This window comes from Pinus tabuliformis, chromosome 3_2 (assembly GCF_031772625.1).
Source record: "Pinus tabuliformis cultivar Carrire ecotype Pingquan chromosome 3_2, CPIR1, whole genome shotgun sequence".
Classification (NCBI taxonomy): domain Eukaryota; kingdom Viridiplantae; phylum Streptophyta; class Pinopsida; order Pinales; family Pinaceae; genus Pinus; species Pinus tabuliformis.
In genome coordinates this window covers 901,056,832-901,083,628 of record NC_142302.1, presented here as the reverse complement: position 1 = coordinate 901,083,628, position 26,797 = coordinate 901,056,832, and positions in this window count along the sequence as shown.

Sequence of the window (26,797 nt, the reverse complement as noted above, 5' to 3'; positions counted from 1 at the left end):
AGCTTCACCCCTGAGATTTCAGACCTTTGTGCAAACGTTCCCCCAACAAACCTGTGTGAACCATGAAAATAAGAGAAGAGAATATGGCTTGATCAATGTATCCAAATGAGATTGAGGTATCTTCTACTTATAGGATTTCCTGAGGGTCGACATGGGGTAGAGTCTGACCTAAACAGTTACACATGTGGTTAGGTCTGACCCACTCCATAATACATGTATGAATAAAATAATTCAAAACTCAACTTTATCTTGTCAAAATAAGGTGATATTTAGGTTGATTTTGGTCCTCGAAAAAATAGGAATCTAATGCAATCATTGTCTCATTAATTTGAGCTATCGAATGTGGAATTTGACCGTAGTTGAAAAAATTAGCACTGTGCAAGGTAGCGACCATCCCCCTAAAACCCCTTGTGACCCCCCTGTGCGTGCAACTAGTTATGGAAAGAATATAACAGACACCCAATAGTTCATTGTATACATTGGTAACCAAAAAACCCTCATTTCAGAAGAGGTAATGTAGTAGTTGACCCTTCTAAAAACACCACATCCGCAGTCATACACCGTCGGGTGGCTTCACCTAGGGTGAGATCTTTGCGTCAGCCAACATTTTCGCCTTCCCTACAACATCAATCCCTTCATAGATGAGGTATTATGTGATATTTCTCCTCTTGAATTTTGTGATATATTATTAGCCCAACCATACTTGTGGAAGCAACATGATGTGTATGAGTCTAGGCCTCGTACTATTATTATTACTTTGAGCAATAAACTGAACAAGATACCGAAGGTAGCACAACCTACTACCATTTCATTAATCACTGTGAAGTAATGTAGTCAGATCATTTCCCAGACTGGAAACTTTTTTCCCTTATTCTTTCCTTGAGGGCAAGAAAAATATTGTGGCCATGACCTCCAGGCAAGACTCCTTTGCATGGAAAAAAAGATGCACAAGGTTGTGGATGAGTACAAGGACATCATCACCTGAGCCACATGGGTACCTCTATAGTGTCAGGTCAAGCACTCCATCGATCTTACCTCAAGCACACTTCTACCTAATGGACCAATCTATTGATGCTTTTTATAGAGAATCATAAAATTAAGAGGCATATTCATGAGTTGTTGTAGAAACACCACATCATGGCAAATTCATCACCTAGTGGGAGCCCAATCGTGTTAGTACAGAAGAAGGATGGGACCTAGAGATTCTATATTGGCTATTGGGTGTTGAACAAGATCATTGTCCAAAATAGGTATCTAATCCCACATATTAATGACCTTCTAGACCATCTCAAGGGGTTCAACTATTTTGGCAAGAATGACTTGAGGTCTAGTTATCACCAAGTATTGAATGAACCCTGCGATGTGTGGAATACTTCCCTCAAATCCAAGGAGGACCTATTCGAATGGTTGGTCATGTCTTTCAAGTTAACGAATGGCCTTGCAACCTTCATGAGGCTTATGGATGACATCTTGTGACCCTTCATCGACTCATTCATGGTTGTGTATTTGGATGAGATCCTAATGTTCAACCAAATTTGGGAAGAGTACCTCAACTATATTCAACATGTCTCCCAAACCCTGCAGAAACACAAGTTCAATATTTGGGGTACATCATTGATAAGTGCGATGTGCTTGTGGACCCAACCAAGATACAATTAATTCAGGATTAGTCAACCTCAACCACTCTAACAGAGCTCCACATCTTTCTGGTCCTTGCCAACCTCTATCACAACTTGTGTTTAGTTTCTCTCATATCACTTGACCTTTTAGTGAAGTCACCATGGCAGGAGTGAAAGAAAAGTTCTTTTGGTATGAATCCCAACACCACGAATTTAATCAGTTAAAGAAACTCCTCTGCTCTGCACCAATGCTCACATTACCAGATCTATAGCAAACATTTGAGATTGAGACAGATGGCTTTCACTATGCTATTCATGCAGTTCTTACTTAGTAGGGGCATCGAGTGACATATCACAATGAGACACTTTCACACAAAGTATGAAAGTATCCCAGCTATGACAAAGAGTTGTATTCCATTATTTATGTATTCCATTATTTAGGTCTGCCGACAATGGAAGCATTACATTCTGGAGAAGGAAACAGTTATCCACACATACCATTATCCCCTCCAGTTCATATAGACACAATGGAATTTGCAGAACAATCATCATTAGAAATGGTCCACATACCTGCAACAATTCCATTTGAACATTAAGTATAAGAAGGGAAACACCAATAATGTTTCACATTGCCTCAACCAACCCCTGGTCGTGCAACTAACCATTGTTCTTGACTCTTCTGGGCATGAGATTACGAGGTTGCCACATCTTTACAAAAGTGATCCAAAATTTGGAAACACATAGGAGATGCTTCTGGAAGGCAAGAAAGCTCCAAATGTTTACCTACAACATGCACTTTTATGTCACCTGGGACACCTATGTTTTCCTTCAAGCAAGTGTGTGAAGATGATTTGGGAGGTACACTATAGTAGGGTCGCTGCACATTTAGGGGTATAAAAAAATTGGAAGTACTACAAAAGTATTTTTGTTTGTCGTACCTCTAACAGAATTTTCAGAAGTACATCAGATCCTCCACTTCCTATGCCATTTCCAAACCTACAATCAAGAAGCAAGGCTAATATACTCCTCTTCCTACACCGAGTTCACCTTGGGAATCCATCTCCATGGATTACATGTCGGCCCCTCCTTCTACTAAGCATGGAAATGATTGCATTTTCATGGTTGTCGACATATTATCTAAGATGCCTATTATGATGGCCTGAAATAACAGTATCACAGTAGAATCCATTGTTAAGATCTTCTTTGAACGAGTGTGGGTACACTTTGGGATCCCACAATCCATTGTCTCAGATCGAGAGAGAAGGTTCCTAAGTAGATTTTTGTCAATTCTTTGGTCGATGTTGGATACCAAGCTCACTAAGTCCATGACTTTCGACCCCCAAACTGATGGCCAAACAAAGGTTGTCAATAGGATGGTCATACACGTTTTGTGCATGTCAAAGTTGAAGCATCCACGCACACAAGATGAAAGCCTTCCTTATGTCCAGAAAATCTAAAATAAATCTCTCCATAGCTCAACTAGCCACAACCCCTTTAAGGTGGGATTGTGATTCCAAGCACTATGTGCCATTGATCTGGCCATACCATTTGCACCTACTCAGGAAGATTTAGCTCAAGTCCAGTCTAAAACTGACAGGGCTAGAAACTTCATTAAGTGCATTCAACACAATTTCCTATAGGTCCATGACATATTGGATAGAGTCCACGTTAATTAAAAGTAGTGACATGACCAACATTGGGTGCCACACAATTTCTAGGTGGGTGATAAATTTTGGCTACATCTATTGAAGGAACACCTCATTGGACCCCACTGTAAGCTTCACCCACTCCAATATAGGTCATACACTATCACCAAGGCCGTAGGGGACAATGGATTCAAGCTCAACATTCCACTGTTCCTTTGCTTGCACCCAGTAATCAATGTGGATGGCCCTCAGTCATAGTTTCCACCATTGTTGGACACTTATGACATTGTAGAATAACTCACACCAACAGAGTTAAACCCAAACTCCACGGAACATTCCACAACTTATGGTATCATGGTCATGCATATGAATAACACTCGCCAATAGATGATTTTTCTATATCAAGTTGCGAAAGCAAACCAACTCCTTTACTAGGGCAAGTGGTTCATCGGGGACTAGGTTCAACATAAATTTCCTCACCTCATGGAGGCTCTACATGTAGTGAGGACCATTGTTTCCTAAGGAGGGATGAATAATCCAGGTGGATATTGGTGTCCACCCACCTATTCCACTTAGACCTCAATTTGGTTTCATCAGTTTCCTTGTTTATAGCAGCATTTATTATTTTTAGCATTTTTTCATGTCCTAAAAATTAGGAGCAGTTTTGACCCCCTAAATGGAATTTTTTGAGGTTTGTAGCAACCCTATAGATGTTAGTAGGGGCATGTGGAAAATACTATAGCACGCGGTGATACATTTCCAACAAGGTATTGTACACATCGAATAGAGATAATATGGCCAAGTTACAACCATGAGAAGTTGGTTGCCCAACTAACCCCAACAAGGCACACAAACTCTTGGTGTTCCATCTCCTTCGGTTAGGGTTTTGGATGTTTATGGTTTTCCCTTGTTGTTCAATAATAAAAGGGCCCTTGATCTTCATTGTAACACAATTGAGAGACATGTAGCCACCACATCTCTTCTCATAGATAAGCTACCACAGTTTGAGATAGGTTATTCACATTTCTACATGTAATTATTTTTCAGTTCTTTGATATTCATGAAATGAAGTTTTATTTTTTCTGCATCTCTATGTTTATATGTATATATGCATTTATTTGTGTTCATGCATAATTCTAGATTAACCCAAGTCATAAGAAATATATGAAATAATTTTATAGCATATTTCTAGACTCTACCAAAATTTTTAGTTCTTTTGAAAAGAAGATATCATATGTATATTAGTATGGCGAAAGTCAACTCTTTTATGCTACTAGTCTAGTTTTGCTAATGGCATGTTAATATCCACAAAAAAGAATGTGTTGCTATTTTTCTATCTATTAATACAATTATTTGCCTAGCACACACATACACACATATCATTAAACAAAATATGTTTCAGTGAGCTTAATGGTTAAGAATGTGTGTTTCTTCTCAAGAGGTCGCATGTCTAAATCCAAAAAGGTAGAGTATGTACATCTCTTTAGACATTAGTAGTTAATTTTTTTCCTAGAGGCGACTTCCTTATCTCACAAAAAAATGGTCTCATAACCCAATTTGGTGTCCTACTTAGTGAGCTCCTTAAAATTAAATGATTAAAAATATGGTTTGAATGAGCCCGATAATTAAATACATATAATTTTTCTCAAAAAATTACAATTTCAAATTAAAATAAAATCTTAAATTAACATTTTTTAAATCTATATATATATATATATACTCAACTTAAACCTCTTTAAATCGAATTTTTTATAAATTTTAAATTTAATAATATAGAGATTTTTGAAAACACGCCTCCATCCTTTATGCTTAATTAAGATACAAACAAAATACAACTTAATATATACTACCTACAATGAAATTTAATAAATTTCCAGACAAAAATATTAGATTTTTGAATTCATATACACCATTCCTACTTTTTATAAATTAGAATGTAATAACCAAATGTTAAAGTTTAACCCTTTTTTTAAATTGAAGTTTAAAGGAGATACAAATATTATTTACTATTAAACTTAAACATATTTAAATCAATTTTACTATTAAACTTAAACATATTTAAATCAAATTTTAAATTTAATAAGGTAGATATTTTAAAAAACACACTTCCAACCTTTCTACTCGATTGAAATACAAAGAATACAACTTTGTTTATATGGGTCATTGCTTACCACATAAGTTGACATTAATAAATATCAACTTAAAATTGAGTATTAAAATATTAGATTTTGAATTCTTATACAAAATTACCACCATTTTGTAAATCAAAATCTAAAAACAAAATACAAAATTCTAAAGTTTTGTTTTTTAATCAAAATTAGATTTCGATAAAAATATCATTTGAAACCAAACTTCAACATCTCCCAATCAAATTTTACATTTAATAATATAAATAGTTTTTAAAAACACACCTCAAAAATCACTTACATTTGTTGATTCAACCGAGTTTAACAAGTGGTTAAATGAACAATATATCTCTTAGTATAGAATGACAATCAAAGGTGATATTATTATTTATTTTCATGAAACATTTACATAAGATCCACATCTTCACATATATGTAGGTTCTCTTATACAAATATGGGTATACACCTAATCACCTTTTTGTTAAGTACTTGTATGTATTTTATATATATCTATCATGGGGATATAGAAAAACATCATTATCAGTACAATATATTTTTGTTTTTCCAATTTACCATGATTAATATGCTTTCTTTGAAGAATGGATGTGTTGCGTGTCTCAGGTATAATTCAATTATTTCTTAGTTTTGCAATAATGTTATCATCCATATACAAATTTGTATGCATTTCCTATTCATGTTAACATTTAAATATATTTTTAATGTATTTTTACTTTTCTTATTTTCCATTGTGAGATATAGCTATTTAGATTAAGGAACACGTTTTCTTGACTTTTAAAAAACATGTACGACTCATGTTAATTTAATTAATTTAGTTTGTATTTACAAATCAGTAAGGCCCACACCATTGCAAATGATAATGTGCTTCATGATCCATTCAAAGTGTTGAAACCTAGGAGATCCAAATTTCATCTCTATAGTTTAATTGAAGAAAATCCATGTGTGTCGGTTAACTTCCAACTTGAATAATATTTCACCAACGGTAACATGAGCCGAATGTTCTATGTTAACGAATCATAGCCTGTAAGTTGGCTAGTTATATGCCACTGATGATTTCACTGGGATTCATGAGCGCTACATTCAGTCTAAGTTACTATATAACATGATATTGTTATCATTTATCTCCACTAATTCACTTTCCTAGAGTGCACACACATATATATCATTAAAAAAAATATGTTTGAGTGAGCTTAATGTTTAAGAATGTGCATTTCTTTTAAACAGGTCACATCTATAAATGAAAAGCGGTAGAGTATGTACCACACTTTAGACTTTAGTAGTCAAATTATTGCCTAAAAAAAATCTCTTGCCTCACAAAAAAATCGCATACTCCAATTTACTATCTAACTTATTCGCCACCTTAAAATTAAATGATTATGATTCTGGTTTGAGTAAACCTAATAATTAAATACATATATTTTTTCTTAAAATATTATAAGCTCAAATCAAAATAAAATATCCTTTTTATAAAACTAATATTTTTATTAAATATTATACACCTTTAAATAAATATAATTTATTTTGACTATAACAAAATATGAAGATTTACTAAACTAAAACATTTTTAAATCAAATTTTAAATCTAATGATACATAGATTGACATTTAATAAATGTGCAATTAAAAATGATAACTAAGGTTAGATTTTGAATTCATATACACCATTTTTATTTTTTAAATAAATGAGAATGTAATAACAAAATGGCAAAGGCTTTCTTTTTCTAAATTGAAGTTTAAAGGAATAAAATATTATTTAATATTAAATTCAAACATTTTTATATCAAATTTTAGATTTAATAAAAAAACACATTTTTAACATTTATACGCAATTGAGATGGAAAGAATACAAGTTGATTCGTATATGTCATTGCTTACCATTGACATTATATTTAAAATAATATAAATTGAGTTCTTGTACAACATTCTTACTATTTTTTTACTCGGAAGGCGGGAGCGATGGCCAGGGATCGGCAGCCAGGGTTACGGGCGGATCCTCGCACAGGGCACGGGTAGGGAGCGAGTCATCGGTGTCCGTGTGTAGTAGCAGGAGCAGGAAAGGCTCATAGTTTTTGAATGGCAGCTGGAGGTGTTTCGAAAGAGTTTTCACAGTGAGATCCCGCCATCAGGTGTAATCCCTCCATCAGCAATCGTAAAGGCTGACTCCGCCTTTCCCGTTTCTACCAGAGTAAGGACAAAGTTTGTGTTGGCATTTAGCACTGTTTCAGGCGTTTATATTGGAACGGCTCCCGTAACCATGGTAAACCCCAAAGAATTGGTCGACTTGGATCCAGAATTGGAAGACATTCTCTCTGTTTGGGGGAAGGAACCGACATTACAAAATGTGGAGCGGTATTTCGGGGGGTTAGAATACTCCAAGTTAATCCCAGTTTCGCAAGGAAATAAGGTCTTGTCACAGCAAACTGGTAAGGACCATGGCAGTTCGGTCTCCCAGGCTTGCAGACAAGCTCCCCAAAAGCAGCCAACCAGTGAAGAAGTAGGTGATAGAGTGTTGACAGTGGGACATTCTCCCAGGTCTAAGAGCAAAGCAGGGTCGGGAAGATTTCTTTTTTCAGGAGGCATTGAGGAAGGGGTAAACTTAGGGCCTGCTTCCGGGTCAGGCAGAAACAAGGGTTCTGAAAGGTTCTCTTCGCTTTACAGGGCCTCTCTGCCGAGAAACCTTTCTCTTCCAAGTGGAATCGAAGTAGGAGGGCACAACGGCCAGGTTGGCAGCCTCGAGGGAGAGCCAGAAGGCATCAATGTACAACTGGATGGGAGATTCAAAGCAGATATCCCTATACTTGATAAATCTGGGCTATATCAGTCTTTTCCGGAGGAAGAGAAACAATCGGTTCCGACCTTGGAGGATCCAGAAAGGACTGGTCCTGTTGAGGAAGCTAGGGTTTCAGCGGAAGGATCATGGAAAAAAGGGGGAAAAAGGAAAACTCAAAGGCCGATTGGATCCCAGGAGTTGGAGGGCAACCTGATCCTCGGAATGGAGGTCTCTATCGATGAAACCATAGTAATGGCAGAGTGCTCGCTGGTAGGCAGGGTAAGAGGTAAAACGTTTTCGTCAGGCTTCTTGCAATCATGGGGAGAACAACGTTTTGTCCATGATGGACCCCTGGGGTTTGAAGCCTTAGCTCTAGCTAAGGGCTGGTTTATGCTCAAGTTCGAGGACAAGGAGGCAGCGGAGTGGGTGCTCGGCAGGAATTGGGTTATCAATAACTTACCAGTCCTGTTGAAAAAGTGGAGTCCATTGTTTGATGCTTACAAAGAAAAATTCGATGTTTTCCCGGTTTGGGTAAGGGCCCCGGGACTACCATCGTTCCTCTGGACCGAAGCAGTTTTCAAATCCATCGGTAATAGATTGGGATCTTTCTTGGAGGCAGATATGGCATTCTTACAGACCAAAGATAGAGCAATGGCACGCATTCTGGTGAGTCTTAATCCCAGCAACGGTCTTGCGCAAAAAATCAATCTCCAATACAAAGATTACGTGTTTGAACAGATATTGGACTATGAGCATCTTCCCTTTCGATGCTATCAATGCCATGTATATGGCCACTTTGCCAAGGATTGCACGCAGGCCAGAAGAAGAAGGCATATCCGGAGGACCCCTATACCAAGTCAACCAGGATTCAGGCATGGACCCGTCCCTCAAGAGGAAAAAGGCACGGCAGAACAGAACGCGGAAGTCATGGAGTCGAAGGGGGGGAAGAGCGCAGAAGCACTGGAGGATTCCCAGCCCCAAGAAGCGGTCAAGGGTCTAGCGGAAGTCATGGAGTCGGAGGGGGGACAGAACGCAGAGGCCCCGGTGGATTCCCAGCCCCATGAAGCGGTCAAGGATCCAGAAGCACGTCTGGAGGATTCTAAGGAGGAGATTGCAAGAGATCCAAGTGGCGATCAGCCCGAAGCCTCAGTACCTGAGAAGGATAATCCTCATCTTTCCTCTTATCTTTTTCCAGGGCATATATCTGATAACCATCAAAATTCCTCTCCTATTCATTCTTCTCCTAATCATGGCTTAAACATTATCACTGATCATCTTGAGGGTTCCCCTGTCACCGACCCCCTTCCGGATGCCATGCCTTCCTTAGAGTTAAATAGTGATGATATGTGGCCTCCTCTTGGTCATTCGGTTCCCCAGACTCCATGCCCCTATAATCTCAGGTCAATGGCTGGAAAGTCCGGGTCGTCCGTTTCTGTAGGTGGTTTAGGGGTTATGGCCTCCCAAAGCTTACCTAAAACCAAGAGGGGTAGAATCTCGGATCTATCGAAGGCAAAGCTAAAAGCGAAGATGGATGTAGCTGACGGGAAACAATATTCAATTCCTGGGGTACTTAGAGCAGTGCAGAACCCCGTCTCAGTAATCAAATGATCCTGTCTTCATGGAATTGCAGAGGTTTGGCCAGCAAACCTAAAAAACTGGCCCTTAGAGATTGGCTCCTTTCCTCTAAATCTGACATTATCTTCCTTCAAGAAACTTTGGGAAAAGGGTTGGAAGTGGAAAATATGTTAAACTCCATCCTCCCAGGTTGGAAATTCACAGCAATCGACTCATCAGGCCATTCCGGGGGGTTGGCGATAGGCTACAAAGAAGGAAGAATTAAGGTCTTGAACCTATGGGGGTCGAAACAAGTAATGGGTATGGAGATCATTTCACCCGATTTTTCCTTTCCCTTTTTGATTGTTAATATTTATGGCCCCTGTCAAGGAAGGGAGTCATTCTGGAACGATCTGCTGAACAAATCTTTGATGAAATCGCCCCTACTGATTGTGGGAGGTGATTTAAATTTTTCAATAGGGCGCGCAGAAGCATGGGGTCCTTCAGCAAGGGAAGACCCCCTGTCGGACTTCTTCCACAACCTTCTCTTGGATAACAATCTCATAGACCCGTCCCCCACTAAACTGAAACCTACCTGGAGGAACAGAAGGATTGGGGAGGATCGAATTGCAAAACGATTGGACCGGTTCCTCCTCTCTGAAGGTTTAATCTCAAAGGCTCCTATTTTCAAGCAATGGGTGGAGGAAATTGGCAACTCTGACCATTTCCCTATTTTCCTTGATATCTCCTGCCCTCCCCCTAAGCCTCCTTCCCCTTTTAAATTTAACTCTTCATGGTTACAAGATCCCTCCTTCAAAAATCTTTTTGTGGAAACATGGATTCATCCGGACAGGGATGCAAGGGAGCTCAAAAGTTTCTTATTCATGGAGAATCTCAAGAGATTGAAGAAGGCTACTATTTCCTGGGCAAAGGATAGGAAGTCCAAACAGAATGAAGAATTAAACAGAACCAGGGAGGAGTTGAAAATTCTGGAAAGCACCGAGGAGGACGGCTATATCTCGCAGGCATCCAAGGATAAAATTCTTCAATTGGAGAAGCTTCAGAACAAAATTCTTTTGGATAAGGAGGAAGAATGGAGGCTCAAGAGCAGGGCTATATGGCTGAAAGCAGGTGACGAGAATACCAGCTTTTTTCATAATTTTGCAAAAGGGAGAAAATCTGTTAACACCATCTGGAGCCTAAAAGATGAAGAAGGCAGAGAGGTAAATACTTTCTCAGGCCTCTCCGGTCTTGGACAGAGACACTTCCAGAGTCTTTTCTCAGATTCGGGAGAAGCCACAATAGCTGAGGTTATTAGAACTGCACAGTGTTTCCCAAGATTTGTCGAAGAGGATGAAGCAGAGGACTTATCAGCCCCTGTTACCAAGGATGAAGTTGAAGTAGCTATGAAACTCATGGGCAAAGATAAAAGCCCTGGGCCGGACGGGTGGACTATCGAACTCTTCCTCTTTTTCTTTGATCAAATAGGTTCTGAAATAACTGACGTAGTTGAAGAATCAAGACAGAAAGGAGAAGTTTACAGGCCCTTCAATTCAACATTCATAGCCCTCATTCCTAAAAAGGATGATCCGGAGACCTTTGATGATTTCAGGCCGATTTCTTTATGCAATTGCATATACAAAATTATTGCAAAGGTGATAGCTATAAGAATTTCTCCCATTCTGTCAAGGAATATCTCTATGGAACAATTTGGGTTTTTGGACGGAAGACAAATCCATGAGGCCATAGGAGTAGCTCAGGAAGTCATTCACAGTGTCAGGCAGCAGAAAAAGAAAGGGGTGGTCTTCAAAATTGATATATCTAAAGCCTATGACCGAATAAACAGGATTTACCTTCGGATGCTGCTAACTCACTTGGGCTTCAACTATTCTTTCATCAGCTGGATAATGGGCTGTATCTCCAATGTCAGCTATGCGATACTTATTAATGGAGCTGCATCCCCTTTTTTCAAAAGCCAAAGAGGATTAAGGCAAGGATGCCCCTTATCACCTCTTCTTTTTCTTCTAGTGGCAGAGGGTTTAAGCAGGTTGATACACAAAGCCAGAAGAGAGGAGAAGGTAAAAGGTATTGAGGTAGCAATTAATCTTTTCATTACCCACCTCCTTTTTGTCGATGATATATTGCTTTTCACTAGTGGATCTATCAATGAAATTAAGGAGCTTAAAAGCATAATTGATCTGTTTCTAAAAGCTACTGGCATGCAGATTAATCATAGGAAATCTCAGGTATCTATGGCTAATATTGAAAGAAGGGAAAGATCCTTGATGCAAAATCTTTTCCCCTTCCATCATCAACAGCTGGAATCCCCTTTTAAATATCTGGGTTTCTGGTTAAAACCATCAGCATACAAGATAGAGGACTGGAACTGGCTCATTGCTAAGATTGAAGCAAGAATTTCTCACTGGAGTCATAAATGGTTGTCCAGAGCAGGCAGATTAACCCTTATTAAATCAGTTCTACTAGCCATCCCTGTCTACTGGGCAGCCTTAACTTGGGTTCCAAAAGGTGTGATGGAAAAAATCAGGAGGATCTGTAGCAAATTCTTATGGGCAGGGGCTAAAGAAAGTTCTGTTCTCCCATGGGTAGCTTGGGACAAGCTGGCAAGACCCAAAGACTGGGGAGGATGGGGAATAAAAAGGCTCCCTGAGTTTAGCCTTTCACTGGCAGCCAAATCAGGTTGGCGACTTATTTCGATGGAGAATCTTTGGACCAGAGTGGTCAGAAGAAAATATATTGACCCTGTTCCAATGGAGGACTGGATCAGAAGCCAGGAAAAGAGGAAAAAAAATGTTTCAGTCGTATGGAAAGCAACGGTGGAAGCCTTCTCTGTGATTGAACAAGGGCTAGCTTGGAAGATAGGTGACGGAAGTCATTGCAGGATTGGAAGGGACCCCTGGGTAGGCTGTAATGAAGCTTATGCCCTATCCCCAGGCTTACTCAGGCACCTTGATCACAAGGGCATTTATACTTTAAACCAGGTGGAGAAAATTGGTCAATCTTCAATATGGGGACAGGCTTGGAAGAGTGCAGAAGACCTGGGATTAAATATCAGGTGGAAGATCGAATGGTGTACTTATATCTAAGAACTTCACCGTTCTAATGTCAGGCTCAAAAATGAATCAGATATTTTGATATGGGCGCAGGGGGAAACAGGGGAATATGCCCCTAAGGATGGTTACAATTTCCTTATGCAAAAGAAAGGTTGGGGCAATCCAGATTGGTGGTCGAAACTTATATGGAAGCTTAAAGGACCTGCAAAAGCAAAGATTTTCCTCTGGTGCATGCTAAAAAGGAAGGTTCCAACCTGGGATACATTGCGAGCCAGATATCTAGTTGGACCAGGGAGATGCCCTCTGTGCAAATCAGAAGAGGAATCTATTAACCACCTTTTTATCTCATGCGCTGAATCAAAAAAGATTTGGGGGGAGCTATCTAGTCTGCTCAACATCAAGGCACAGTTGGGCGATGAACCTTTGGAAGCGGTCTGGAGTAGGTGGTGGCAAACCTACAAGGAAGGGAATATGAGAATTCTTCCTCTTATTTACTTCTGGGGAGTGTGGATTGCGAGAAATAAGAGCCTGTTTCAAGATAAAGATACCCCCGTCGCAATCACAGCTATTAACTGTGCAGCTATCTACTCTGCCATTCCTGTTCCTGATCTCAAATCTACTCAAAAATTATCAAAGCCTGTTAATATCCAAGAGGGTATTCCCTGGGCCTTTTTTGATGGGGCCTCCCAGAACAACAAGGCAGGGGCTGGACTGTGTATTCATTTTAATCAAGATCATTCTCTTAAAGCCTCTGTAGGCCTCGGATCAGGCTCAAATAACTTTGCTGAGATATCTGCATTACGCTTTCTTCTATGTTGGCTTCTTCATCGAAATATTCACTCAATCCAAATTTTTGGTGACTCTTTGAACGTAATCAACTGGGTGAACGGAAATGCTGCATGTCAAAATCAAATCTTGAAGATTATTCTTGAGGAAATACAGCGCTTAAAGTCATCTTTCAATGTCTTCATCCTATGCCATGTATTCAGGGACAGAAACGAGGATGCCGACAGGTTCTCAAAGGCTGGTGTTCAACAAGTTTTGGGAAGCTGGTCAATAACAGAATACAGGCAGGGGCAGTCCATCGTTTCAACAGATCCTCCTTTCGAACAGCCTCAGTGATAGTGACACTCTGTCTCTAATCGCTTTCTTGGTTTTGGATAGTTTCGTCTTATATGTCTTTGTTTCTCTGCTTCATGTTTTATTATGTGGCCAGTTTTTACACAACAGAACTCAATTATATATACCTCATCTTTCTGATCATATCATCACGCCTGAAGTACTAAAAACAATTTTGTAAGGTTTTGTTTTTCCTTCTCTGAAGGAGACCTCGAACTGCAAAAGGTTTCTATAAGTCTAGTGTACAAAGCCTCGCTCAAGGAGGAAGAGCAAACAGTTAGATATATGACCATTCCGGAATGTCAGTTATCTGAACTTTCTTCAAATAGTCAAAAGGACTGTGATTTTCGTGTTTCCTTCAGCGGAACTTTCTTGCAACAGGTCTGCAAGTGGCTCACTGTATGTATCTTTTTATTTTGCTTAATAAAAAGTGGTTTTTTCTTCGGGAAAAAACATTCTTACTATTTTTTAAATGAAAATCTAAAAACAAATTACAAAAAGGTAAAGTTTTTTTTTTTTTTAAATAACGTTTAGCGTGTATAAAAATATTTTTTGAACCAAACTTAAACATTTTTAAATTCAAATTTATATTTACTAATATATATATTTTAAAAAATATACTCTCAACCTTTATATGGTAATGACGGTGTAGAAATGAAGTAGGGATTGAGGTAAAAAGAGGAAATAAAGATAAAGTAGGCATAAACAATTGTGTATTTATATTTACTAATACATATATTTTAAAAAATATATCTTCAACCTTTATATGGTAATGAGTGTGTAAATATACCTTCAACCTTTATATGGTAATGAGTGTGTAGAAATGAAGTAGGGATGGAGATAAAAAGAGAAAGTAGGGATAAAGTAGGCATAAACAGTTGTCTATGTGCTAAATAATTTTTTTTGTAGGCACATAAACAAGAGAGTGGGAAGTTGAGGAACCATTAAGGAGAAAAACATGTCAAGAAAACAAAAAAAGAAGATTGATTGTTATGAGGTTATAGCTAGATAGTTTTGGGACTTAAATTTGAACAAAATTCTAAAATTGTGAAAGTTAAAAGTGAAAAAAAAAGGAATTTAGGTTAGCTCCTAAAAACAGAGTAAGAAAGAATGATATTCTGTTGGATCAAAGAAAGTAAATATTAGATTATGGGAATAGAGATTTTCCTTCAAAAAGGTCTTTCCATAAGAAAAAGATATAGAAGAAGTTTAATCAAAGTGATTCTATATGAAGAGGATCTTAAAGTAGAGGGGATAAATTAATGAGATTAAATGATATGTTGTCCATGAGGATCTTAAAGTAGAGGGGATAAATTAATGAGATTAAATGATATGTTGTCCATTAGATTTAGTGCAACTAAGTGAAATGTGTTTACTATTAGTGCAATTGCACACAAAATTATTAGGGTTGTAGCCATGGTTAGTAGATCACATATCAATATTAAATAAATTTCACTCCATTTGTTGATTTGTGAAATTCCAATAGACCATACATCATATATATGATTGTGTGTTTATTAATATATTTTCTTTCACACAATTTATTTATTTTCTGTATTCAAACTTATGTGATACATAATGAATTAAGCAAAGTCTTTCGGTAGAAATCACATCACAAAATTTTTCGGCTACGCGTTTCGAATTAACAAGTGTGGTTCATCATCAGGGATTGATGATGAACCACAATTGTTGGTTCGATGATGAACCACACTTGTTGGTCGAAACGCATTCATCATCAGGGATTGATGATGAACCACAATTGTTGGTTCGATGATGAACCACACTTGTTGGTTAGAAACGCATCGGCCAAAAAATTCTTTTATGTGATTTTTAGAAAAAAACATTAATTAGAAACAATTTATTTATATTTTTCCAATTAACTGTCAGGCCAGGGTAACTCCAGAATGAGAGAGAGAGAAAACTGATTAATGTTATTCATTAGCTAACTCATATTTATATACATAAATATAACGGATCACTTCATCTTCTAGATGTCTGTCCAGTTCACCCATCCGTTTCGGATTAGGTGTCAACATTCCCCCCCTTAATCTGAAGGGATGTTGGTGAGTCCAAGCATCGTTCTGAATCTTTCAAGCTTTTCTCTTCCAAGCGCTTTGGTGAAGATGTCTGCAATTTGCTCATTTGTGGAACAATGACGGAGATGGATTGTTTTGGCCTCAACATGATGTCGGATCAGATGATATTTAGTATTGATGTGCTTAGTACGATCATGGAACTTTGGGTTCTTGGCCAACTTTATTGCAGATGTGTTATCAATCATGAGTGGAGTTGATTGTATTTGTTTTACTTGCAAATCTTCAAGAATTTTCCTGAGCCACACAATTTCTTTCATTGCTTCAGCTGCTGCCACATATTCTGCTTCTGTTGTGGAATCTGCTGGTACTGATTGTTTGCGTCATCTCCAGGAGACAGCTCCTGATCCAAGACTCATAGCATATCCTGAAGTAGATACACCAATTTCTTTGTCTCCATCAAAGTCTGAATCAGAGTATCCAATCAAGTTGAAGTCGTCCACCTGTGTATACTTGATTCCAAGGTCTTGAGTTCCCTTCAAGTACCTTAGAACTCTTTTTGCAGCAGACCAATGTCCCTCACAAGGCTTTTGCATAAACCTGGAGAGGATTCCAACAGCAAATGAAATGTCTGGTCTGGTAGTAGTGAGGTAGATGAGACTTCCTACAAGCTATCTATACTTTGTTGCATCCTCAAATTCCTTTCCTTCAATAGATGTGAGCTTCAAGTTTTGTTCCATTGGAGTACAAAGGGGATTGCACTCTGTCATGCCAAATCTGTTTAACAAATCTCCAATGTATTTCTTTTGAGAAAGAAATATGGACTTTGGATGTTGGGTTACTTCAATGCCAAGATAGTAATGAACATAGCCCAAATCAGTCATTTCAAAATTTTTTCCTAATTCTTTCTTTATGGATGCAATATAGCTTTCATTGTTCCCTGTCATTAAAAGATCATCTACATATACCACAAGATATACAACTGTTTTGCCAACTTTTTTGACAAATAAAGTTGCATCATCAAGATCAAAATGTTTGAAGTTGAGTTTCAGAAGATGCTCAGTTAGTTTTTCATACCAGGATCGTGGTGCTTGTTTGAGGCCATACAAGGACTTCACAAGTTTGCATACTTTGTGTTCATGTCCTTTCATAGCAAATCCTTCAGGCTGGGACATAAAAACATTCTCTTTTAGATCTCCATTCAAGAATGCAGTTTTTACATCCATTTGATGGACTTTCCAACCGTTCTGAGCAGCTAGTGCAAAGAGTGTCCGGATGGTGGCCCATTTTGCTGTGGGAGCAAAAGTTTCCTCATAATCGACCCCTTCCTTCTGTGCAAAACCTTTTGCCACAAGCCTAGCTTTGTGCTTGTCAAGTGAGCCATCAGCTTTGTACTTGTTCTTGTAGACCCACTTGCAGCCAATTGGTTTGGTTCCAAATGGAGGATCAACCAGCTTCCAAGTGCCATTCTTTATGAGGCCATCATACTCCTTTTGCATCGCTTCTTTCCATTCATCATGAGAAGCAGCTTCTTTGAAGGAAGTTGCTTCAAAATCTGTAGACAAGTTCAATTCACAATCATAAGTAACATCCATATCAACAGGTGAATTAGAGTTATCTACATCACCTCCATCTTGTCGGTTTGTATTTCTGGTTCCTGTTTTTCCAATTTCATCAGGATGAACACTTTCAAGTGTCTTTGTCAGCCACTTTGGGGGACCTTTCTGAGATGGTCCAGGCTGTTCTGTTGATTGAGTTGCGACTGAATCAAGATTAAGTCTCCCAATTCTATCAATTACATCACTTAAAGCATCATCCGTTGTTGGAGTGTCATGCAGGGGAGATTGTTCTTCAGAAGGAGATTCCACATGTTGATCTAGTATATGAATCCCCCCTTCAAGATGTGGAATCTGATTATAAAACTCTAGGAATGATTTTGGTTTTGTGAATCTATCCAAGCGATCAAGTTGCCGCTCAACAACACTGTCATATTTGGATGATTCAAGAAAAATGACATCTCTAGATAAAACAAACTTTTTATTTACTTCATCATAGAGGCGGTATGCTTTAGATGTGTTTGAATACCCCAGGAAGATACACTTACGACTTCTAGCACCAAGTTTGTTTCTATGTACCTTTGGTATTAAAGCATAACAGGTGGAACCAAATATCCTGAGATGTTTTACCGAAGGAACATGTCCATACCACAATTCATAAGGAGTCTTGTTTCTTATAGCACTAGATGGACATCTATTCTTTATATATGCAGCACATAGAACGACATCAGCCCAAAACATTGTCTTTACATTTTTGAAGAAAAGCATGGATCGTACCATATTCAAAATTGTTCTGTTCATTCTTTCAGCTACACCATTCTGTTGAGGATTATAAGGCACGGTTGTTTGATGTTTAATCCCATGTTGGTGAAGATAGTGTTCAAATTCATTTGATGTATATTCTTTTCCATTATCAGTGCGAATAGACCCAATATGAGATTGTGCATCATTTTCAATCCACTTATGAAAATTCTTGAATGTTTGAAAAGCATAAGATTTTTTCTTCAATAAGTAAACCCAACACATTCTGGTGTAATCATCAATAAATGTCATGATATATTTATTTCCATTTGCAGAAGGAACAGGCATTGGACCACATAAATCTGAATGAATAAGTTCAAGCTTCCTATGTGCTCTTGAATGTGAATCATGAAAACACTGTTTGCTATGCTTTCCTAGAATGCAAGCATCACATTGTTTATGTTTTCTAGGAATTGTAGGCAAACCAGCAACACCATTTTTCTTCAACAAGCGGAGACTATCATAGTTTAAATGTCCAAATCTAGCATGCCATAATAAACTTGATGGAAGTGTACCTTCTTCATGATGAGAAATATATGAAAAATGTTGTGCATGAGCAGAGGTTCCTTGCAGTTTAAGAAGTCTTTCTTCTTCTATACCCCTCTTGACAAGTGAATGGTCAGATGCCTTTCTTACCTCAAGCTTTCCATCAAACATATGAATGGAGTGACCTTGCTGGCGGATGTGGACCAGGGACAACAAGTTTCTCTTGAGCTGTGGGAGATATAGAACATGATCCAGAAGAAAGTCTGGAAGACCAGGCAGTTTAAGCCTGATTGTGCCAAGCCCTGATGGCTTGATTTTGACTGATCTGCAAAGTATACTGCTCCATCAACATTGTCAGTGAAATCTTCAAAAAATTCTTTCCTATGAGTCATATGACAGGTTGCTCCTGAATCAAGCAACCAGTCATTTTTCGAAGAAGCAAGTGAAGCATTAAACAAATCTTCATTTACTCCAATGTTACATTGTGCCTCAATATAGTGAGCGGATTCAGGTGCTTTACCTTTGTCTGTGTCATCAGTTTTACCTTTCTGCTGATTTCTTCTCTGCTCAACTTTGTCCCATGGTAGCTTGCATGTAGAAGCATCATGTGATCCATTTCGTTTGCAACGAATGCAATGCAGATCTGCCTTTTCTGCTTGAGAATGTCTGCCCCCCCTGCTTCTGAAGTATCTTCCTCTTCCTCTTCATCCACCTCTTCCTCTTGTAGAATCTTGAGTAGGATGCTTTTCTTTATGAGCAAGGCAAACAGTCTCTTCAGAAGATTCATGGACTGTTTTCTTTCTAAAGGCTTTCTCTCTTTCAGCAAACTTTTTCACAAGAGACTCAAAGGTTATGTCTTTAAGATTTCCATTTGCTTGTAAAGACTCAAGATAATTGGAGTAGGTAGGATAGAGTGCTTTGAGAAAGGCAATAAGAGAGATATCCAGCTCAACCTTAGTGGATTTAATATCATGCATTATAGACTTTATTTCAGATGCAAGAGCAAGGGGATCATTATTTTTCAGTTCAAGAGTGAAGAGTTTAATCATGAGCTGAACAACTTCAAGTGCAGAATGTGGATCATAGAGTTCTTTCAGCTTTTGTAAAGCTTCAAAGGCAGTGGAATAGGATGAAATATGACGACTTACTTCTTCATTTACAGATGCTGCGATCAATGCATAGGCTTTGCTGTTCTTGTTTTCCCAGATGACAAGTTCTTTATCCGATGTAGGCTGCACAGGGTCTTTGTCTTCTTCTCCGACACACACTCCTTTCCACAGCTCATTGTAGATGAGAGTGTGTTTTACCATCCGAGACCATTTTGAATAGTTCTCCTTGCCAGTGAGAACTATTCCTACCATAGAAATGATTGAATGCATTCTGTAAAAAATATCTCTGCTAAAAAAACTTCTGTTGATAAAAAAAAACTTCTGCTGAAAAAAATCCTTATGCCACAGCCTTATGCACTTTATTTTCTTCTAACATTTTCATCAGCTTTTCTTATATCAACATTTCTTATATCAACAATATTACTATGTTTTGAATGTATTCACTTCAAAAACACATAAAGGATGTATTACTTCAATATATATTACTTCAATATATATATCAAGCAATATTACAAAACATTCTGGAAACACAACAATGCTTTGAATCATATGAACTGCGTATATGAATTCAACAAACTGCTCAACCACTATGCAAAAAAGCGCATCTCCACCCTATACAAAAATGCCATATGAAGTTTAAAAAATCAACTGCATAATACCAACGCCCTTGCAGTCTTTGTAATACTCAGCGTTACTGGCAACTGTTGCGTTCTGCGAAAATGTCTTTGATTGTTCGGCGCCGATCCTGGGACATCCCACTCTACCGTTTGTAAAGATAACAGTCATGTAATTGAGAATTTTCTCACCAAACAGCATTTGCAAGCTCTCTAAAGCAACTGCTTCTTTTGCAGTAAATCGATTTCTAACAGACAGTACAAAAAGAACTCCATGGAGACCATCCTTTGCGAGGTCAATGTATTTTACAATTTCTTTGCCAAGAAAGTCTGGATTGACAGTAGGGTCAAAGAGACCTGGCGTATCAAAGAGAACTGTACAAATAAAATCGTACACTTCGAAAGCTAATGACCCAAAAATTCACGAAAAGATGGTGGAGCTAATGACAAGACCCCACTTCTACAACAACTACAACAAGAACACCTACCAAACATGCGGATGCAATCGCGTCGGATGGTTCAAACGACCTGTCACCGGTTCTGCTCAGCAGGCATGTCGAAAGCAAGGAAATGTAATCTGTTGTCCATTCCAATCAATCTTGGTCACAGTTTCCAGTCGTGGCAGCGAAAGCTTCACTAATCTGTCTCTCTGTCAAGATGGGGAGATCTCCTTGCTGCGAAAAAGCTCATACAAACAAAGGGGCGTGGACCAAAGAAGAAGACTGTCAGGAATCTCGTGATAAAAAAAAAGGAATGAGAGAACCATCAAATCGAATCTGTGAGAAGGTCAATCGTTCTCATTTGAAACGCGCAAGGGAGCTCTCAAAAACATAACCGATACATTCATGGATTCATGCGCAGAGAGGGGCAGCTCTGATATAGTGTCAGACAAACGTTTATAAAAATAATGCGCAGTCTCTGGCAGTCAGAGAGCGCAATACCGCCTTGAAAAACGCTTATAGTGCAGTCAGGCCAGGCAGAGGCAGAGTCAGGGAATCAAGGTCAGAGTAGCGCTCAGGACTGAGCAGCTCTCAGGACAGGAGTTACAACTATTTTAGGGACTGGGACCTGAGCTCTGATACCATGTCAGGCCAGGGTAACTCCAGAATGAGCGAGAGAGAAAACTGATTAATGTTATTCATTAGCTAACTCATATTTATATACATAAATAAAACGGATCAATTCATCTTCTAGATGACTGTCCAGTTCACCCATCCGTTTCGGATTAGGTGTCAATATTAACCATACATCACAATTATATGTGTTTATTAATATATTTTCTTTCACGATTAGTTACCACTAATATATATAATTAGATTGTTTATACAACTTGTATACCTACTCTACTCATGTTAACATTTATATATATTTTAACCCATTTCTCCTCTTTCTTATTTTCCTATTTGGATTAGTGGAAACTTGTAGTTGACTTTTAACAAACATGTCAATCAAGTTAATTTAATTAATTCTGTTGGCTTTTAGCAATCACAAAGGCCCACACCATTGTAAAGGATAACGTGCTGCGCGATCCCTTAGAAGAGTTGAAACAATGACAAAGGCCCACACCATTGTAAAGGATAACTTGCCTCACGATCCCTTAGAAGAGTTGAAACGTGGGAGATCCAGATTGCATGTCGATATTTTAATGGAAGAAAACCAGTTGCGTGGGTTAACTTCCAACCTAACTAATATTTCACCAATGGTGGCGTGAACCGAATGTTCTCTGTAACGAATCATAGCCTGTGAGTTGGAACTTGGCTAGTTATACGCCACTAATGACGTCACTGGCTTCCGTCAGCGTTCCATTCAGGCCGAGTTACTATATAACAGGATCCCCTTCTGCTTTATCTCCACCGATTCACATTACTTCTGTTAATAATTTCGACCAGTTATTGGTTATTCTTCATGGATTCTACTGCTGGCTTCAGAGACAAAGACCTCGAATCTGAAGAAAGTCTGCGACTCCTTTATGATAAGTGGCTGCTTGAGCATCGATCAAATAGAAATATGGATCCGGATGAGCATGCCCACCGATTTGCAATATTTAAAGAGACTGTGAAATACATCGACTCTGTGAATAAGAAAAATCTTTCGTACAAACTTGGATTGAATCAGTTTGCAGATCTGACCAATGAAGAATTCAATGCCAAGCACACGGGTCTGCGGCGGTTAGACAGAGGAGTGAAGGATGAATCCTCCACGTACGTGAAAAAGGTCTAAAACCAGTTGATACATTTAATCCATAGTTACCACGTTCGGTAGCACAGGCAAACAAAAAAGAAAATGCCCTTGTCTAAGGATGCTAACCTTTTGTTTAGAAAGTGCTAAACCTTTGTTTAGAAAGTCAATTTTTAAGAGTAATTCCTCTATGTTTATTTTCAAAAAATTTGACTACAGGACCGCTTGGATCCTGTTTTTTTATAGGGTGGAAACAAATATCTTGAAACCTTATAGTTGTAATTTAAATTTTTCAAAATTTCTGAAATTTTTTTGCCAAAATCAAACCGGAATAATTAGATTATTCCATTTCTGTAAATAATTTGTCTATTAAAAGAATGCATAGATTACTCTTAAAAAAATCTTAAACTAGCTGATTCAACATTCAGTGTGATAATTGGGTTGTTTCAATTCTGTATGTTCATGTTTTTTTTCCTGGAGTCCAGCCATTTTTTTCCAAAAAAAAGAGCTGGTAGGGTTTGAATCGTGTTTTTTTGGTGTTGTTATAATTTGGGTATTTTAAAAGAATTTACAAAAAAAATAAAAATTAAAAAAGTGAATTTTATGTGAAAATATGGTAGAGAATAATAAGTTTAGGTATTTTAATTTTTTTTTATAAAAATTAGAGATTAAAAAAAAGTGAATTTCTTATTATATTAAAATATGATAGAGAATAAGGGAGAGCTCTGCAACCAAAAACCTAATGGCGGCAAGGTGGTAAACCCTCGGGGAGGAGCGAAGGATCGGCTAGGGTGCATACATTAGCGTGCTATTGCAGAAGCAAAGGCTGACTTCTGAGGGACAAAAGGCATGATAGAAGATGTCAGGAGGGGAGAGATCCCCTCCTATCGGGATACTATGACAGGAGACGGTCAGAACAGTGAGGCTACAAAGGAGAAACAGAGCGCTGGACTAGTGCTGGGAGCAACCTTGCAGGCCGGCCGAAGGGGAAAATGCCTGCCATGTGCAGAAGAGAGACCCAGGTTCGTGATTCCATCGAATAAACTGGAAGGGTACAGAAGCTATATGAAGGATCATGCCCTTATCTGCAAGTTCGTAGGCGTTTGGCCAGCAGAAAGAGAACTTACCAAGTGGATTCAACAAAAATGGCAGCCCCAAGGCCACATTGAGCTCAAGTTGGGAGCGAAGGGTTTCTTTATGGTAATCTTCTCAAACCTTAAAGATAAGGAAAAAGTTTTTGAAAATGGCCCCTATTTCTATTATAATGCTGGTCTGTTTATGCATTATTGGGAGGAATGTTACAACTCTGATAAGGAAAAATTTTTAGCAGCGCCAGTCTGGGTTCGACTATTCGGGTTTCCTATAGATTTCTGGGATCCGGAAATATTGGAGGGGATAGGAAACTCAATAGGAAGTTTTGTGAAAATAGCAGAAACCACGAAGAAGGGAAGGTACACCTTGTTGACTAGGATTTGTGTCCATATGAACTTAGCAAACCCCATCCCAGATTCTGTGGAACTAGAGTATCATGAAAAAGTTTGGCAGCAAAACTTAGACTATGAGCACATCCCATTTAGATGCCGTAGGTGCCATGACCATGGCCATCTGGCTAAGGAATGTTCGATTACACGGGAAGAAGAAGAAAGGAAAAGCAACTTGCATAAGAGAGGGCCAGTTGACCAAGAAGGATTCCAAGAGGTGAAAGGAAACAGAAAATGAACAAAGAAATCTCCAAGGAAGACAGGAAAGAAAAACAATCAACCCCAAAGAAATCAATCAGCTTTGAAATATCACAGGAAGAAGGTGAAGAGGAGGACCAAACCATGGAAAATCAGGAGGAAAAGGAGTCAGACAATAGCGCGAGTAGTGAAAGAAACCACACAAAAAGGAAAGCCCCAAGCGAGACCATGGACAAAGGTAAGGAACAGGAAGAACTAACAGAATAGATGGAGATGGACTTGGAAACAAAGGGAAAATTTAAGTCAAGAGGAAGAAGTCCTAAGAAAACTCCTGAATGAATGGAGGAACTTGGATGAGAGGTTCATCCCGGAAGATCAGAAGAGGTTGTACGCGGAAACCTTTCAGCAGTATAAGGCTAAACTAGAAAAAGGTAAAGCTACACCAGAAGAATATCCAGAGAGCCAGAGGGAAAGCAGAATAGATCAGCAAGGTCAAGGAAAGGAGGGAAAAGAAAAAAGAGGAAGGAAAAATCTTAAGGATTCCATCCAATTAATGGGAGAAATGCTGGTGAATACAGGGAGAGTGGTACCGCTGTCAGCGATGTTTCAAAACCTATACCAAAGTAATCATTGATTTTGACATCATGGAATATTATAGGTCTAAATAGCAGAGGGAAACAAAGACATTTAGCGGCAAGATTGAGGAAAGACAAACCCAAAATCATGCTTATTCAAGAAACTAAAATTTCAGGTCAGAAGCTAGAGGAAATTCTTAATTAAATAAAACCAAGATATGAACAAGTTACCATAGACGCCGAAGGAAGTGCAGGTGGGATAGGAATGCCAAGAATCCTGACTGGAAGATTTAGACTCATTGGGAAAAGTGAATGGGTGGTGGTGTCGGCTGTCCACAGGCCCCATACCTAGGTTGATAGAGGCCTATTCCTGACCCATTTAGAAGAAATTAAAAACATGCACGAGGAGCAGCGATGGATTATTGCAGGGGACTTTAACCTGATAACATCAAGAGAAGAGAAGAAAGGAGGAATAAGTAGAGAAGATCCGGAGATGGAAAGATTCAGAGATGTCCAAACAGAATTAAGGCTGGTAGATATTCCCACTATAAACGGGAAATTCACCTGGAACAATAGAAGAGGTGGGGCCAAACAAATCGCGTCAAGATTAGATAGATTCCTAGTTTCGGAGCACATAATAGGGATGGATATCTTCTATGAAGCCTCTATCCTACCCTCTATAGGGTCCGATCACTGGCCAATCAAGCTAGAAATAGCTTTGAATGATCAGAATAAAAAGAGACCCTTTCGTTTTGAATCCTTTTGGCTCAGAGCTCCAGATTTCTTGGACAAAGCAAAGATCTGGTGGCAGGAAAGTAAGATGGGAACGGAAGGACAAAACAAAATGCATTCGTTCTAGCTTAGACTTAAGGAAATAAAGAGCAAAATCAAGAAATGGAATAGGGAAGAATTCGGCAATATACAATAGGAGAAAGGTAAACTTCAGACTAGACTGGAAGAAATACAACAACAAATCATTAAAGACGGAAGGAATGAGGAGGTAGTTGAGGAGGAAGGCAGGGTAATCAATCAACTGGAGGAAAGACGCAAACAGGAAGAAATTTTGTGGAAACGGAAATCTCGTCCAATGGCTAAGAGAGGGAGAAAAGAATTCCAAATTCTTCCACAAAGCGATGCTGAATCACTGACACCACAACAGAATCCTCTCCATGAAAGATAGTCAAGGAAACATAGTGATGAAGTAGAAAGATATGGAAAGGCTCCTAGTGGAGCATTTCAAAGGCGTCCTAACAGAACCAAACATTAATAGAACAGAGGAAATAGACAGGGTGTGCCAACATATCCCTAAGAAAGTCACCAGAGAACAAAACATGGCTCTGCTCAGGGTAATCACCAAGGATGAATTAGAGGAAGTGGTTAAAAAAATGGCAAAGAATAAGGCACCAGGCCCCGATGGCTTTACCATTGAGTTTTACCAAGTGGCTTGGAGTTTTATAGGAAATGACTTGCTGGACTTGGTGGAGGAATCAAGTTGTTCTAAACGAATGCACTAGGGATTGAATGCCACTTTCTTGGCCTTGATCCCGAAGAACGGCAGTTCGGACGAACCACAGGGATTTAGGCCCATATCCCTGTGTAATGTAGTGTATAAAATCCTAGCTTCAATTATGGTAAATAGACTCAAGCCGATTCTGCCGGAGCTCATAGCGCAGGAACAAACAGGCTTCGTCAAAGGGAGACAGATTACGGACGGAATCATAGTGGCCCAGGAAGTGATTCATTCCCTGAAAAATTCTTGAAACCTAGGTATGCTTATCAAATTAGACTTGGCTAAGGCGTACGACTGCATTAGCTGGAGATACTTGGAAAGCATTTTGAAAGCC